Source organism: Fukomys damarensis, unplaced genomic scaffold (genome assembly GCF_012274545.1).
Source record: "Fukomys damarensis isolate Sample0158 unplaced genomic scaffold, DMR_v1.0_HiC HiC_scaffold_33, whole genome shotgun sequence".
NCBI lineage: Eukaryota > Metazoa > Chordata > Mammalia > Rodentia > Bathyergidae > Fukomys > Fukomys damarensis.
The window spans coordinates 51634583-51648590 of record NW_022900945.1 but is presented as its reverse complement, the minus strand read 5'-3'; the positions used below and the strand labels follow the sequence as shown (position 1 = coordinate 51648590).

Genomic DNA, 14008 nt, shown 5'->3' with positions numbered 1-14008 from the left:
TTAGAAAAGGAGGCTAGTTTGATAGAACTAAGTGGTTTTAGTGGTTATGATTTGTTTTTTTTCATTTTCTGAACTGATGTTCACCTACTCACCAGCCACACTACCTCGTTACCTAGTTCTTTACCAGTTAGAGAAACCGTCACTGAGAAGTTCTGGTTTTGTACAGAAGGACTGGCAGTGTTTGCCACACACAAAAACTATGTGACCTTGGCCTCAATAAGCCTGAGATCTAGTGGGAAACTAAGGAGTAAAGGAACTTAGTATAATCTTTAATCGGTCGTCCTAAACTCCCCTATGGCTACATTTATGGTTTTAGAAACGCTGAAGGGGAAAGAGAGATCCTGTGGATCTTGCGGTAAAGCGAAATATCTAGTTCCTTAAAAAACAACTTCCTATTAATCCCAGTAGTTAAACTGGCATTATTTGCACATTATAGAAGCTGTACATTTTAAATACAAGTTTAATCTTTTTTTAAAATTATGAGACAGATCTTTTAAGACTTGATCCATAAAACTAGGTAGGCATGATGGTGCATACCTTAAATTAGGTTGAGGCAGGTAGATGGCAAGTTTGACCTAGCTTAGGCAATTTATTGACTTAGTGAGACTTTGTCTCAAAATAAAAAAATTAAAAAGTGCAAAAGCCTTGGGTTCAATCCCCAGTATAAAACCAAACCAAACAACAACAGTACAAAACAAATAAAAAAAACCTTCCAGAATCCTAAAGACAACTACTTTTTGTGTATTTCCTTCTCATTGTTTTAAAAAATATATTTACAAAATATGTGTGATCAGGCCTATGGTTATTTAGTTTGCTTTTTTCCTTTAAGAGAATATCCTAAGCATTTGCTGGAAAATGTCCACACATCTCCCAGCGTCCTTGGGACAGCAGTGTGGTGTCCTAACTTGCTGTCCCTCCCCAGGTCCTGAGCCTGAGGCGCCAGTTATCCGCTGTGCACAAACTCTTCCTGTCGTGATTTTCTTTTTTTGCCTCCATTTCCTGAAGTGGAGCTGCCCAGCGGAAAAATAGAAACATTTTTCAGGCTCTTGATACGTTTTAACAGTTTCTGGGTCACCACATGGCTGTTTCCTGCGCTGCTGAGTTGGGGACAAAAATGTTATTTTATTGCTTCACTATAAACTCTTTGGTTATTATTATCTTTTTATTTTTTATTTTTATTTTATTTATCAAACTCTGGTCCTTGTGCTTGTGAGGCACGTGGTGGCACCACTGAGTTAAATCCCCAACCCTGGTTATTATTCTTAAACATGAGTATTTTACCATATTTATGGTGATTGTAAATTTATTTGTATTATCACTATTTACCTTGTTCTTTTTCAAGCTTTTATTTCACTTGATTTTTTTTTTTTTTTTTTTTTTTGAGGCAGTTGAGACTGACCTGGAACTCACTATGTAGCCCAGGCTGGTCTCGAACTCAGAGATCCTACTGCCTCAGCCTCCTGGGTGCTGGGATTACAGGTGTGAGCCTGGCTTCACTTGAATTTTTGATGTATCAAAACATTAACTTTTTAAAAAATGAAGTGTTGATACAGTAGTTCTTTTAAAATAATATTCCTTGGGCTAGGGATTTAGCTCAGTGGTTCCGCTGCCTGCCTGGCAAGCTCAAAGACCGGAGTTCGATTCCTGGTACCAAAAAAAAAAAAAAAAAAAACTCCTTTAAATTCTGATTCTCTACTTGTAGGGTTTGTTCTTTTGTATCTTATTTATGGAAAATATTGAGTTTCAATTCCTCTTTCCTCTTAAGTACTGCTTTTTCATACTTTCCTGCCCTGTTAGTGGATGCCTGCTTAAGTGGTATAAACTACATTTACTAAACTGATTTAAAAAAAAAAAGCCCAGGCTGGCCTTGAACTCTATCCTCCTGCTTCAGCCTCCTGAACTCTGGGATTACAGGCGTGTGTCCCTGTGCCCTGCCTGCCTTTTTAAGAAAAGTAACATTGCAAAGGTAAACCTATGAACTCTACCTAGGGTTTATACCAAAGTGCAGTAAAAAATGCTTTCTGGAAAAAGAAATGCTTTTGAGAATATCTGCTACTTAGGGTGATCTGCACCTACTGTTTTCTTACAGTGGTGCCAAAAGAGTTGGTTGTGAAAAGATTTTATTTTAAGAAAAATTTAATTTGTTAAGGTGAGAGCCACATGTAGAAAGACACTTATGTTTAAGAGTTGGAAAGTGATGTTGCTTGATTTGGAAGAATGCATGGGATATGCACGTTCCTGTTTTTCGTTTTAAAACTTTTGGTAGCTCGAAAACTGAGGAGTGCTTATTGCTTCCCAGTGCTCAGGACCGACTTCTATTTTTTTTAATTAGTGCTGGTTTCTGTGAAACACAGACTTTTCACCAGTAGCTGAAAGCAGAGATTTCTGGGTGCTTTTAAATTTCTTCTTTCTTCCAAATTCGCAAAGGCCGCTAACCTTCTGTTTGTCATCACGCGAGCTGAAGTACAGAATAGAAAAAGCAAAACAAGACAGGGGACAGGGGGAGGTTTTTCTTTTTCGAGACCCTGACGGACGGCTGGAACAGGGATTGCTGTTCTCGCCCGCTGAGAGTTCACTGCCAGAAAGCGCTGCTTCAGGGGAACGAGCGAGGTAGTGCGGAGGCCTCAAAGGCGTCACTGGCCTCACAGCCCCCGCTTCGGTGTGGAGCACGTTATCTGCTGCATGGGGCCCTCGAAACAGCTCTCCACAGCCTCCCGCTCACCTCCCCCGCTGCCAAAAGCTTCAACAATTACTTTTTGTTTCATCATTCTCCTTGGTTTTCCAAGTCAGAGTCCTGGAAGGTACTTGCACTTGCTTTTTGTTTTCGTTTTGAGACAGGGTCTTTCTCCAGGCTGGCCTCCATCTCGCTGCAATCCTCCTGCCTCAGCCTCCGGAGTGCGGGTGCGGGGATCACAAGGTGTGCTCCTCCACACCCGGCCAACTCTCTTTGTTTTTATTTATCTTTTGCCTTTGGGTGCCAGGCAACATTGCCCTCGTCCCTGGGCTCCCCGGATAGGAACCCTGGGGCCCAGGAGAGGCTGCAGTTCGCTGACTCATCAGTGCTCGGTGGTTTCCTGAAGTCGAATCTAAGTGCTGTAGCCAGGCTGGTGCTGGGTAGGGAACGAGGCAAATTCAAGGCTGGCGATTAAATCATGACTGCTCCTTTCTTAGTTTTCTGAAGGTTGATCTGGATGGATCTCAGAAAGAAAGGTCTACAGAGAGCTGGAGAGATCCACACAAAGAAAGAGCTTTCCCCAGATACTAAGAGTTATTAGATTTGTATCCGGGCAGGGCTGGAATCACTCAGAGGCTCCGAGACGCTTCCCGGTGATGGCTCCTTCACCCAGCGCAGGCTCGGTACAGGAGAGAGGGCGGACCCGGCCCACAATCCAAGCCTGCGTCCTCCCTGCGCCCCACGGTGGTTAGCGAGCGATCAGGACCAACCCCGCGAAGCGACAGGTCGAAGGATCAGTCGTCACTGCCTCACCCGGACTTGTCTGAAGTGGACAGATTCTCCAGGATGCCGAAGCTGTGCAGCTTGCTGGAGAACCAGAAACTCTGGGCTCTCATCTGTGTTTCTTTGGGGATGCAGGTGAAAAAAATTGTATCCCACTATTCAAGTCTGGAGAAGCCTTCAAATGTGTGTCCCGGGAGCGCCCCTGTGTCCTGCGGATACAATGGGAGAGGGCTGTATGATGCTAAAAAGCCCACGGATTTCCTGATAAAAATGAAAGCCTCCAGGTTTGGGGGTCTGAGGTCAAAGGGGAAGCGGAATCCAAGTGACTCAGAGTTTTGAGTAAGGTTGGAAAGGCTATTGCACTTTTTTAAAACAGAGTTTTACTGAATTGCTAGGGCTGGCCTTGAACTCCAGATCTTCCTGCCTCAGCCTCTTGAGTAGCTGGAATTATAGGCATGTGCCACCTTGCCTAGCGCCATTCCACCTTTGAGGATGAGTCTAGATTGCTAGACTGTGACTCTATGATAGGAGAGGCTTCGTGACGGCCTTGACATGAAGAACACAAGCCAAAACTTCTGCATGGCTGCTGTAAGAGTTCTTTCTTGGCCTTAATATTTGCTCTCTTCTCTCTTGAATCCTGTAGTTTCCTTTTCAAAAGTTTTTAGAGGCTTGCTGGAAGCAAAAGTAACACTCTTAACCATCTGCCACTTAAACAAGAAGAGATTTATTACTTTTAATTGAAAGGGGACTTGTTCCAACAGGAGAGAGGCAGGCCCGTGGCCCGCCTTGCAGCTGCTCTGGGTGTGTATTTTGGTCACTGCCCAGCAGTGAAGCCGGCGGGAGGAGGGGTCCTGGAAGAGGAAACAGCAGCAGGAGTGTGAGGAGGAGAGAGCAGGGTTGGTTCTGGGGACAGTCTATGGGGACAGTGAGGGAGGAGGAGGCTGCAGGCAGGAGCAGGCTGCAGACCACAGAAGGCCTTGTAAGCCATGTGCAGAATCCCAGCACTCTGGAAGGCTGAGGCAGGAGGATCTCAAGTCTGAGCCCAGCCTGGGCAATTTAGTGACTGAGACTCTTGTCTCAAGCCAAAAAATAAAATAGTGCTAGGGATGCAGCTCAGGGTAAAGGCCCTGGGTTCAATCCCCAGTATGGGGGTGGGGGATTTGAATTTCCAAGCAATGGGGAATGAGTATCACATTTAAATTTTGCATCACTCTGACTGCAGCATGGGATGGATCCTGGGAGCGGACATCCAGGGCTCATGAGGACGACGTGGCAGGCGTTGAGAAGAGGGGCTCAAACCGACCTGCCAGGTACAGCCACCAACTGCTGTGACCAGTAACATCTCTGACAGCATGAAACAGAACTCTCGCGCCTAAGAGGTGTCTGAAGTAAAGAAAGTGTACTGAGTCATTAGAGATGAGTCAGAAAAAAGGCACCAGTCCTGGGACAAGCTCCTGTCCCCAGCAGGGAGGACAGGGAGTGGCTGAGGTGATGCCCCCCCATTCTAGAAAGTGAGAGTGTGGAAATTTTGGGGAAAGAAAGCACAGATTTTTGCCTCAACCGCTCTGTGGGTGTAGGTAAGTGTTGTGGGGGAAAGCCAAGCTTGGGTTAGGAAGTGGTCCGCTGCTGCTTTTTTCTTTTCAGGAATAGGGACTGAACCCAAGGCCTGTGCCCTGAGCCACTTGCCCATCATTTTAAAATTCTGTATTTTGTTACAGGGTCATGCTAAATTGCCCAGGATGGGCTTGAACTTGTGATCCTCCTGCCTCAGCCTCCCTGGTTGCTGTGCTTCCCGACTGCTGTACTTGGTGCGTCTTGGTTGGTGTTTGTAGGTACAATGCGAGGTCACCCTTGATGGTTGCTCTGATGGTCTGTTTTGGGTCAAGCCTAGGACCCCACATGCTGGGCAAACGCTCTCATCACCAAGCCTCATCCTGGGCCTGCTGTTGGCCAAGGCTTCCACACACCTGTAGGAATGGGGAGCAGCTGTTTTAGCTGGTTTGGTCACAAGGTATCAGCGACGAACTTTTCTTATTTTTCCTCCTCTTCATTTTCTGATCTTTACAATTAAATTTAGGAGACCTCAAAATCTTTCTCTTACTAATAACTAACATTTAACTGCTTGGTGTGGTGGCGCATGCCTGTAGTCCCAGCACTTGGGAGGCTGAGGCAGGAGGATCACTGCAAGTTCAAGGCCAGCCTGGGCTACACAGTGAGTTCAAGGATAGCTTGAACTACACGGTGAGACCCTGTCTCAAAACCAAACAAAACCCCCAAAATCCAAAAACATTTAACTGTCTGGCCTCTAACTCACCATCCTCCTGCCTACGCCTCCTAAACGATGGGGTTACAGGTGTGTGCCACCGGACCAGGCTCAACAAGATAAGCTTTGTGGGAAAAAAGATTGGGGTTAAAGTTTTTCATTTTCTGCAGGCCAGGAGTTGGGTCTGAGCAACACTAGCTGTACAGTGAGACAGGAGCCTCCGTGGCCAGGGGTGCATTCTGTAGAACTTTTTGTGCTCCCCTAAGCTTATAGTTAATGTTTTTCTTTTCCAAAAATTAGAACATGGGCTGGAAATTTAGCTCAGTGGCACTGTGCCTGCCTCACAAGTGCAAGGTCCTGAGTTCAATCCCCCCCGTAAAAAAAAAAAAAAAAAAAAAAAGAACATACTGTTGTTCCTGTATTAATACACTCAATACTACATTTTGGCAGTCCTGCTACATTTACTTTGTTTTTTAAAATAACGACCCCATAATCTGTTTCTGACCGTGTTACCATCATTTATTTGAATAGGTCTCCAAGCGATGGACCCTGGTGCTATTTTTAATGTTTCGTATTTGAGTTCAATTTTAAATAGAAGAGACACAAATTAATAAAGGGAGGAGTCTAGGTTATGGAAAAAAAACTTCATTCATGGATCGATTGACTGTAGAACTAGGGCTTGAAGCCAGGGCTTTCCCCATGCTAGGGAAGAGCTCTGCCACTAAGCAACATCCCCATCCCTTTTCTTTGCATTTTGAAACAGAGTCTTGCTAAATGGCCCAGTCAGGCCTTGGACATGGGATCCTCCTGCCTCAGCCTCTGGAGTAGCTGGGTGTGGGTCACCATGCCTGGCTTGGAAAGATATTTATACATAAACGGGGAGCTCTGTTTTTGTCTGAGGAGCTGCTCTTGCCTGTGGAAGTGAACACACTTATGAGGACGGAGGTGGGAAGTACGGACATTCGTGCAGGCCTTTGAGCCTGTGTGAGCTGGGCTGTGACATGTCGCGCAGGACTGGGGAGAAGCCAGCCATGGCTCCTGGAGACCAGGAGAGGAGCTGCCCCTGTGGGAGCACTGGCAGGCTCTCTCGGAGACGTACGCTCTTGGTGTCCCCAGCTGTCACCCTTGTCCTCAAGCATGGTTTTCTATGACCCGTTTCGAACTGAGAAATGTGAAGGATTTGCAAGGACACACGAGAAACCGAGCGCTTTTGAGAAGGTTGTGCGGGGAGGCGGGAAGCGAGCCTTTCGTCTCGGGCCACCCCTGCCAGGTCCTCCTTTCTGTCATCTGCCTGTTAATGTTCCGGAAGCCGCTGTTCACCAGTGACCTCATGTTGGGTAACGTCTCCAAGCTTCGGGTCCTCCGTCCACAGAATGGACAGAACGTCCGGCTGGCAGCAGCGTGGGGAAGGGTGAACGAGTCGATGGATGGGAAGGGTCCGTTTCATTTCCCCTTTCTTCCCCAAGGCCTGGCTGGCGTGGAGCTTCGAGGGCAGTGTGCCACCTACCCAAGAGATAGAGAAAAGCATATTCTGTTCTTCCCGGGGCCGGCCGGCCGGTGTAAGCACCCCACACCCTGTGTTCTTGGTTGCACTAACCCTAAAAGTTAGGGAATTCTTCCCAGATCTCTTTATATTTATACAGCACTGTCTGGCTGGCAAAGGACTTCAGCAACCGTGATCTAATGCGAACCTCCTAGCAAACTCTGGAAAAGGGTGCATTTGTTTTTTAATTTTGTTTTTTCGGTACCAGGGATCAAACTCAGGACCTTGGGCTCACTGGGCAGGTGCAGCGCCACTGAGCTGAACCCCGGCCCAAGAACCCGTGTTATTCCCATCTGACAAATGACAAAACCAAGGCTCAGAGTGCTTCATTTAAGAATCGGAGGCTCCAAGAGATAAATGAATGAATAGCAGAGACCAAAAATAGGTCAAGTCTATGAAAGACATCTGTCATGAAAACTATGGTCCTCTGAAAAAGGAGACCGAAGAGGATGCCCGAAATTGGAAGGGAATCCCTTGTTCCTAGACAGGCACAGCCCATATTGTCAGCAGGACCATAATATGACCCAGGCTGATACAGGATTTAATTCAGTCCCAGTTAAAATAGCAACAGCACACCTCACAGAACTAAAGAAACCAATGCCAAAGTTCACACGGAACCAGGAGACCCAGAATAGCAAAAGCAGAGCTGGGCACCAAGAGCAAGGCCGGAGGCATCCCAAGCCTGGATTTCAAGTTACATCACAAAGTTACAGTGAAAAAAACAGCACGGTGCTGGCACACAAACAGATTTGTAGATCCGTGGAACAGAATAGAGGGTACAGAAGCAACCTTGGGCACTTCAGCCATCTCATTTAAAAAAACAAAATTTTTTTGGTACTAGGGATCGAACTCGGGACCTTGCACTCGTGAAGCAGGAGGTGGAACCGCTGAACTCATCCCCTGCCTCAGCCATTTCATTTTTGACCACGGGGCACAAAACATGCTGGAGGAAAGAGCCTCCTTAACAGATGACACTGGAAAACTAGTTACAGCGGGAGAAGATTAAATCTGAAGCGGGGCAGGAGTGGTGGTGCTCGCCTTTGTTCCCAGCACTGGGGAGCCTGAGGCAGGAGATTGCTGCAAGTTCAAGGCCAGCCTGGGCTACATAGTGAGTTCAAGTTTAGCTTAAATTATGCAGTGAGACTGTCTCAATCCCCTTCTGCCAAGAAAAGACTGAATCTAGACCCACGTCTAGAACCATGTACTAAAATAAAATCAAAATGGATGGAAGACTTAGCTGTTGAAAGAAACAATGAATCTGCTGCAACCTAAAACAGGTAAAACTCTGCAAGGCACACGCATAGGTAGAGACTTCCTGAACAGAAACCCCTGTTGCACAAGAAATAACATCAAGAATCAACAGATGGGATCCTATCAAAGCAAAAAGCTTCTACACAGCAAAGGAAACAGCCAACAGAGTGAAGAGACAACCTACAGAATGAGAAAAAGACTTCACAGTCATTCCTCTGACAGAGGATTAGTATCTAGAATATAAAAGGGATAAAAAAAAACAAAACCTCCTAAAATAAAAGACTAAATCAAAAACTGGAAAATTGAAATGAATAGACACTTCTCAGAAGTAGTACTAATGGCCAATAAACACATGTAAAAATGTTCATTATCTTTGCGTATTGGATAAATTGTTTTTTGGTTTTTTTGAGACAGGGTCTCCCTATGTCGTTGAGACTGACCTGGAACTCACTATGTAGCCCAGGCTGGTCTCGAACTCACAGCGATCCTCCTGCCTCAGCCTCCCAAGTACTGGGATTGCAGGTGTATGCCACCACGCCCGGCTCAAGGTATTGGATAAATTTGAATCAAAACAACACTGGGGTTCTACATTATTCTAAAAAAGATGGCCATCATGAAGAAATCAAATAATAACAAATGTGGGCGAGGCTGCAGGGGAAAAAGGAACCCTTCTCTCTACATTGCTGGTGGGAGTATAATCTAGTAGAACCACCACAGTCAGCATGGAGACCCCTCAAAAACCAAAAATAGAAATTCCATGCAAGTCAGCTATTCTCCTGGTAGGTATTTTCCCCAAAGGGTCAGACACAGTATTACATATTCATGCCCACATCTGTAACAGCACAACTCAGAAGCTAAATCTTGGAAGAGACCTATATGTCCACCAACAGATGACTGAATAAAGAAAATGTGGTATTTACGTACAATGGAATACTACTTTGCTGTCAAGAAGGGTACATTTGAGGCATTTGTGGAAAAACCGATGGATGCACCTCAAGACCAGAAGGTTAAGTGAAGTAAATCAGACACACAAGCTTACATATCATCTAGCTCCTCTCATGTGAGAAACCGAAGTATAAATAAAGAGCAAAATAAAGGATGGATAATAATCAGGGATTTTTAAATTTATTTTTATTTTTTATTTTTTGCAAATGGGAAAGGGATCTACGGCTGGGGGGAGTGGAAGTGTAAATAATTCAGGTGTGTTCGGTACCCGAGTCAGTTCTCCGTGATGAACTGAAGCACTGTGTCCTGCAAACGTGCACTAATAAAAACGTTAAAAAGGAGATAGCTCATTTCTAGGGACAACACTCCTCGACTCACAGCGGTGCTGTGCCCCAGTAGTTGAGAATACTGCAAGTGAACATGCGTTTAATTCGTAGCTCCTGTCCAGTCGGTCACTTCCTCTGCTCTGTGCTGAAGTTCACGCCGCTGCTCAGCAGAGACAGAAAATGTAACCCAGGGGAGCCCAGAGGAGATCAAAATTCAAAATGTGATTTCCTTAGGTCGAGTGGCCCCATTGACCCAGCCATCCCCCTGCTGAGTATCTTCCCAAAAGAATTAAAATAATCAGATGACAGTGATATATGTGCACCCATGTTCGCAGCAGCACAGTTTGTAATAGCTAAAGCTTGGAAACAGCCCAAGTGCCCATCAACTGGGGACTGGATAAAAAAAATGTTTTAAAAAATAAAATGGAGTACTATTCAGCCATAAAGAATGAGAAATTAGAGACATTTATAGCTAAATGGATGTGCTTTGAGAATATACTTTTTTTTTTTGGTACCAGGGATCGGAACTTGGGTCCTTGTGCTTGTGAAGCAGGCACCGGAACCACTGAGCTCCATCCCCGGTCCAAGGATATACTCTTAATTGAAATAAATAGGACACACATGTGTAAATACCAAATCGTTTATCTGGTATGAAAATGTAAATAAAAATTAAAATGAATAATTGATAACGTGAACTAGGAAGAGAAGGTACTAAGGGGTAGGGGAAGTGGGAAGGGGGGGAAAGGAAGGAAGAGAGGGCAAAATATGAGATCAGAAATAAATGGAAACAAAGCTTTTGCAAATAGGAAGGATGGAAGGGTTGAAGGGAGGGCCAGGGAATGGAGAAAAACGATGAATGTAAATACACCGTATACCCAATACGTACCAATAAAAGAATTTAAGAGGAAAAAAATCACACCAAATACTGGCAGACAGGAACAAAACATTAAAAATGTGATTTCCTGCTTTCCCTCCCTCGCTGCCTCCTTCCTCTCTCCCTTCCTCTCTGGACGAGCTACCGATGCCAGGGCCTTGCACATGCTAGGAAAGCACTGTAGCTCTGAGCGACATCTGCGGCCCTTCTTATCTTTAGACAGTGTCTCATTAAGTTTCTCCAGCTGGCCTTGAATTAAAAAGCCTCCTGCTTAAGCCTCTTGACTGGCTAGGTTATAGGCGCGCACTACCACCTTCAGAATACAGTTTCTCCCTCATGTATTGTGATACCATCGGGAAGTGGAAAAATGATGTCAAACTCTTGTAATATGGGGTCTTTCTGTATTTTAAGAATACTCAGGTAGCTTCTTTGATCTTAGGCTACCTGTGCTTGGAATTCTTTTTATTTATTTACTTATTTCTTAATTAAAATGTTGAGACAGAGTCTCACTAAGTCATCAAATTGCCCAGGCTGGGCTCTAGTTTTTGACCCTCTTGCCTCAGCCTCCCGGAGTGCTGGGATTACAGTGTACCCACCATACCCAGCTTGGGCTTGGAATTCTTCAGTCTGTTTCTCCAATTATATTTTGTACCCAGTACACTGCACGTCACTTCTAAAATAATTTTTACTGATAAAAATGTTAAACAGCATTAACAGATACTGTACTTCATAGTTTGCAAAACATCTTAAAATCCTTTAGCTCATCTAATTCTTCCAATAACCCTGTGGGATAAATAAAGCAAGTATGAGTAACTCCGTATCTGGGATGAGGAACTAGATTTAGGATTTAAGACCTGTTCACAATCAAACAACCAATAAGTAGCAGAACCAAAATGGGAATCTGGCTTTCCGGCTAGCAACTTCAATGCCTCTTTATATTTTCATTATTGTGGTTATACTTTTGTCATACTTTCATTGTGCTGTGTACTTTTTTTGACAGGGTCTCGATGTGTGGCTCAGTCTGGCCTCAAACTTGCAGGAATCCTTTAGTTTAGCCTCAGCCTCCTGAGTCCCGGGATTACAGGCCTGCACCACCACTCCTGGCCCCAGATCAACTTTTGTAAAAAGCCAGAGAAAAGGGGTACACAGCTGCAGATCCATGCTAACTGGCCCGCGCCCCTCTGAGGTGGGACGAAAGTCAACTTGGAGCCCAGCTGTACGGAATCAGCGTGATTCAGGGTGAGGCGTGGCCAGGGGCCTAGGAAGAGACCTGGAGGGGAAGATCCTGGGCTGTTGATTTCCTAGGAGAAGCTTGCCAGGCTGGTTTTCCTGATGCAGACTCGGCTGTTCTCATTGGAGGAGGATCTGGGGCCTCTCTGTCTCTGGGAATGGCCGTTGTTCTTGTGAGGGGAGCTCTGATTTTCACCTTGAGCATCATAGCTCCAGTTTAGACTCCTTGGCCTGGTGGTACAGATCCTCTACCCTGCGGCGCAGGCTTTCTAGCGTCCACTGCTGGTCTTGGGGCCTTCCCGGTGCAGATCCTCCATACGGATAAGCATGAGACATTGCTCTAGGCCTCCGGCCGGACTCCTGGGGGACACTGCCTTGGGCTCGAGGCCTTCAGCTGGATTTGTGTGGGACGTTGCCGTGGGATCCAGGCCCTCGCTGGATTCTTCAGGTCTCTAGCGTGTGGCCAGATCTCTTGCGCTCCTCTGGGTTTGACTTTGTGGGTGAATAGTATAAAATAATCCTGTAAATTATGTATCCTGTATTAGATCGATTCCCTTGCAAACCCTGACTACAACACCCTCCACACCAGAGGAAAGCATCTAAATTCTTCATTTCAGTAAATAACTGGCGTTTTCTTGGCATGTTAGTTGTAGGGAACTATAGGCTGTGATGTAGCGTATCATCAGAGAATTGTCAAGTGGATTACAGTATTATGTTACTTTGATGTCACCGCCGGGCATTGTTTTAGTGTTTTCCTTACCAGCAGATACATTTACTAGATCTTATTTCAACATCATGGGGAAAAAAAGTTTGTAATAATTTCCTCTGTGGGCAGCATACCTCGTGTTGGATGACTTTTGTCCTCTTCTTTTCAGGTCGTAACCGGTCGTTGGTCTAGTGATGTTTCTGGGATCTCCAGAGCCCCACGTGTGACCTGAAGCCAACTCTGAAAGAGGAGCAACGGGTCAAAGACACAGAGATCAGAGATGAGGGCAGTGTGCTTACAGTGCTAGATCTGGAATTTTTAAAAAAGAAAGTGAAGAATTAATTTTACTCACAGAGGAGTCTGGCCTGGGTCCTTAGCTGCTGGGAGGTGGTGTCTTGGAGCTTCCTTTGGCCTGAGGAGCCTGGCCAGCAGGTGGCTGAGCAGTGTGATTTATAATGGGGCTTTGTAATGGGCTCTCATGGCGGGGTACTGGGCTGGGAAGCCTGGGTGGGCCTCCCGGTGGGCAGGACAGTGCGGCTTTGCCTCCCTGCAGACTGGGAGGAGGTGACTACAGGAGAAGACAGAGCTTTGTGTCCGGGCCCTTTCCAGAGTTTGCCCTGTTTCCTTTTGGCAGGTTCCAATTTGCATCCTTTTGCTGTAACACAACTTTAATTGTGAATATTTTGCTGTCCTGAGTTCTGTGAGTCATTCTAGTAAATGTTCAGTCCAGAGGAGATGGGGCCCGGACTTGAGTCTCCAGCGAGGGAGCCCCAGGGGGCTGGTAGGTGCTGGCAGACATCAGTGCATCTTCCAACATCCACTTTAGACTTGTAATTTGTTACTTTCTGGCTTGGTTACTTCTCTCAGCTTCAGTTTTTTAATACTCAGGAATGTTCTCTGCTTTATTTCCTTCACAGGGTTAATCAGAAAATAAAAAAATTAAATTCTAGAAGCAAAAGTTACTATGATGATAAGAACATGCTATTTAAAACTGTAAAGGGGCAAAATAATTTTTTGTTTGTTTTTGAGACAGGGTCATACTATGTAGTCTAGGCTGGCCTTGAACTTGCAGCAATTCTCCTGCCTCAGCCTCCCGGGAACATAGGCGTGTGCCGCCATGCTCCGTCCAAGGAAATATTTTAATATTATTATATTTGAACTAAATGGCAGGGATGGATATACTGGAGGTATAGGTGGTTTTGGCAAGACTTATCATTCATTGCACAAATAATCACTGAGTTTAGATTGTTTGCAGAAAGCTGGGGGGACTGCCGTAAAGAAATCAGGTCCTAGAAGGAAGTCAGGGCTTATATTTTATTCAGGGAGAGAAATAATATAAAGGCCAATGAGATGAATACTTAGATTGCAGTAGATGTAGCAAAGCAAAGAGAATGATATAGTAGCAATTTCATT

General features: G+C 45.3%; 1 long non-coding RNA gene across 1 annotated transcript; it reads right to left on the bottom strand.

Moving 5' to 3' along the window:
• Positions 1 to 4255: 4255 nt before the first annotated feature.
• LOC104856853 lies at positions 4256 to 13245 on the bottom strand. The gene is made up of 4 exons (XR_004515122.1): positions 12948 to 13245; positions 12730 to 12835; positions 5263 to 5424; positions 4256 to 4308 (listed from the first exon to the last, which is right to left on the bottom strand). It is a non-coding gene; the product is annotated as an uncharacterized LOC104856853 (long non-coding RNA).
• Between the last annotated feature and the right edge of the window lie 763 nt (positions 13246 to 14008).